The 4094-nt window shown below is 32.5% G+C and overlaps 1 pseudogene; it reads left to right on the forward strand.

The window, feature by feature from the left end:
* The first annotated feature begins 353 nt into the window (after window positions 1-353).
* On the forward strand, window positions 354-3646 carry LOC119613731 (annotated as a pseudogene).
* The last annotated feature ends 448 nt before the right edge of the window (window positions 3647-4094 follow it).

Here is a 4094-nt window from a genome sequence, read left to right on the forward strand (position 1 = left end):
TTTACGATAAGTACAATAACAATTGCTTTAACTACAACACTTGATAAATTAACTAGACAATCAGGAACGAAATGGTTTTAAAAATATTTATTACTAATTTTTTCGATAAACAAATACTTGAATTTGAAAAAGCATAGAAATTTATTTGAGTTTCAAATACTCACTCGCACCCATTTATCTAGAGAGTACATGTTGTTCTAAGGTGTACAAATATTTGTTAAAAATTTGAAAAAAAAAAAAAAATAAAATAAATAATTAGATTTTTTTTTTTAAACAAATTTGTACCCACAATCTTCAAGGTGATTCAACATACAGCAACAATTATCTAATGAAATTAAAATAAAAATAATAATAAATAAACAACTAAACGAAAATATTTATCTCAATACAATTGGTTCTATGGGGTAGATCGAAAAGTAGTGGCCACAAATTCAAACGAAATAGTTTAACGGAATTTTCTTTTAACCCAAGTGAGCTATAAAATTACAAAACTTTTCAAGAAAGTTTGGAATAAAAAAATGAATACTATTTTTAAACTATTTTAAAAATGAAATTAATTTTTAATGAGAATATTAGAAATGCTCGAAATCTCAAACGAATTCAATAACTTTATTGAAAACTTTACAATATTTATCGGTTTTAATTGAAATTTTTATAGTTTTTCATAATTCAATTAAAACTTTTTAATTATTAAAGTTTTATAATACAAAAAAAAAACTTTATTTTTAAATAAAAATTATGTTGTGCCAGAAGATATTTAATTAATTACTTAATTCAAAATATTTTCAAAGTGAATTGAAGGTTTAAACAGAAAGAATTAGCTTCCTTATAAAACAAAGTGTAAAAATATAACAGATTTTCTTAGATTGTATCTCCAAAAAGGAATATTTTAACCAAAAATATAATTTTCAATCTCTTTTTTTTTTTAAATTAAACTTTAGACAACTTCCCTAATGTTTTCCTTTTTTTCCCCTCTTTTTACAGAGCTTCAGCTCCTATACCCGTTGCATCGTTTAGCGGTTCTGATAGTCCTATCTCTTCTTGCTCGCCCACTGAAAACTGCTACAAACACTTCAACATGAATAAACTCTGCCGTCAAGTGTCAATTGAATCGCCTGGACCACAGGTGAAAATTGTGTTTTCAACTTTTTCGTACCCATTGAAGATTACACCACCATGCGGTGCTCGCATTAAAATTGTATGTGCCGGTGCCTGCTATAGACGTCGTGATCGTTCGGCCTCCATAACCAGCATGTCATCGGTATTCTTCGGATTTGAGTGATTATTGTCACCGCCCGCCAGCTCATCACCAGCACATGCTGGTTAGTCGTGAGGGTTCATTTTTCCCCGGCTACGAAGTGGCCGGTGTTATGAGTCGTTGGGCAGTGAGGTGACAGATAAGAATAATAGGGTTTGAAGATCGGACAGCGCGTCATTGTTTATCCCTTTGAGGAGGGCACCTACTGGTTATGCTGAATTGATGGCTGTACCAGAATTGAAATATGTTGTACCCATTTCCTGATGGTTTACCATGCCGGTAGCAGCCCATGTGCCCACTGGTGCCTCTCTTGGCCATGAATGCTGTCTTCAAGGCTCACGAAGTTGTAACACAGACTTTGAAAAACAAGAGTGCCGATGATCCGAATAAAAAATGTAAAATTTTAATAGTTGGCACTGGCGGTCTGGCATTGTGGGCTGTACGTCTTGCCGCCTATCATTTCGCAAATACAGGAGTGGATAGTTCAATTGAACTAACAGTTGCCAGTCTCAGAGATGAGGGCTTCCGTTTAGCAACAGAAATTAAGAAGTAAGTTTTAATAGTTTTAAACTAGAACTGATCTGCAACGGAACTACAACGGAACTACAACGGAACTAGAACAGAACTAGAACAGAACTAGAACAGAACTAGAACAGAACTAGAACTGAACTAGAACTGAACTAGAACTGAACTAGAACTGAACTAGAACTGAACTAGAACTGAACTAGAACTGAACTAGAACTGAACTAGAACTGAACTAGAACTGAACTAGAACTGAACTAGAACTGAACTAGAACTGAACTAGAACTGAACTAGAACTGAACTAGAACTGAACTAGAACTGAACTAGAACTGAACTAGAACTGAACTAGAACTGAACTAGAACTGAACTAGAACTGAACTAGAACTGAACTAGAACTGAACTAGAACTGAACTAGAACTGAACTAGAAATGAACTAGAACTGAACTAGAACTGAACTAGAACTGAACTAGAACTGAACTAGAACTGAACTAGAACTGAACTAGAACTGAACTAGAACTGAACTAGAACTGAACTAGAACTGAACTAAACTGAACTAGAACTGAACTAGAACTGAACTAGAACTGAACTAGAACTGAACTAGAACTGAACTAGAACTGAACTAGAACTGAACTAGAACTGAACTAGAACTGAACTAGAACTGAACTAGAACTGAACTAGAACTGAACTAGAACTGAACTAGAACTGAACTAGAACTGAAATAGAACTGAAATAGAATTGAACTAGAACTGAACTAGAACTGAACTAGAACTGAACTAGAACTGAACTAGAACTGAACTAGAACTGAACTAGAACTGAACTAGAACTGAACTAGAACTGAACTAGAACTGAACTAGAACTGAACTAGAACTGAACTAGAACTGAACTAGAACTGAACTAGAACTGAACTAGAATTGAACTAGAACTGAACTAGAACTGAACTAGAACTTAACTAGAACTGAACTAGAACTGAACTAGAACTGAACTAGAACTGAACTAGAACTGAACTAGAACTGAACTAGAACTGAACTAGAACTGAACTAGAACTGAACTAGAACTGAACTAGAACTGAACCAGAACTGAACTAGAACTCAACTGAACTAGAACTGAACAAGAACTGAACTAGAACTGAACTAGAACCGAACTAGAACTATAACTGAACCAAAACTGAACTAGAACTAAAACTCCCATAAAACTAGAACTAATCAAACTTTTCTTTCTTCTCTTACAGTGTCAGTGTTGTACAATGGAATGAATGCTTGTATGAACCTCAGTTGATTGAACGTACTAAAGATCTGTGCGGTGGTCCCGTCGATATTGTCATTGATTTTGGCACCACTTCACGCAGTCTTCATCGTTCCATGCATTGTCTCAATAAGGGCGGCGTTGTGCTCATTAGCGAGGATGTGGCTGAGAAATTAATGCCCAAATTTTCCAGACTCTCCATTGAGAACAATCAACAAATCATACCCATTTCTAGTGGTTCGGTTGAACAATTGCGTACATTGGTCGAGATAGTAGCGGATAAGAAAATTGAACCACCACCACATTCGGTATTTCCCTGTGAACAGGCTGCCGAAGTTATACAGAAATTGTGTAGTTCTGAAATACCTGGACGTGCTATCTTGCGTTTCCATGATATTGAATAATTTCCCAAAAATTTTAAACAGTTTCACCAACTAACATCAAAAAAAAAACCCAAATCATTTTTAGTATTACAAGCAACAAACAAAGAAAAACAAAAAGAAATGGAAATCTAATCAGGTCTAAACTAGTATTTTGGAAAAGTTTGTTTTAACATCATTATCTTGCTATTAACAGCAAATACTACATACATTTTTTTTATCATTAAACAAAACAAAAAAAAAACTCAGGCATCCATTTATAGTTGATGCCCAGTAAATGTCTATTTTATTGTTAATATTTGGACCGTAGAATTAAAAACAAAAATATTACAAAACAGGTCATCATAGATGTTGTACTACTCATAACTTAAATTAAGTAATAATTTTCCTTATTATTTGTAAGTTTTATGCTCTGATCTTTGAATTTTATTTTTTAATTTAAGTTTGATTTAATCAAAAACACAAGTATTCTTTTCAACAAATATTGAGCTTAACTAATAAAGCAATTAATTGTTTTATGTTTTTTTTATAAGCAAACTTACTTATACTTTATTACATATTTATTAATTTTTATTTTAATTAGTTATTTTAAGTTTTTAATGTTTATTTTAATTTTATTTTTTAATTTTATTTTTCATTTTTTTATAAAATATTAAATGCTATTGAAACATTGAATGTTTTTTTAAATTATA

Source organism: Lucilia sericata, unplaced genomic scaffold, assembly GCF_015586225.1.
Source record: "Lucilia sericata isolate MDLA Ls3-8-SP2 unplaced genomic scaffold, ASM1558622v1 Contig002273F_arrow, whole genome shotgun sequence".
Classification (NCBI taxonomy): domain Eukaryota; kingdom Metazoa; phylum Arthropoda; class Insecta; order Diptera; family Calliphoridae; genus Lucilia; species Lucilia sericata.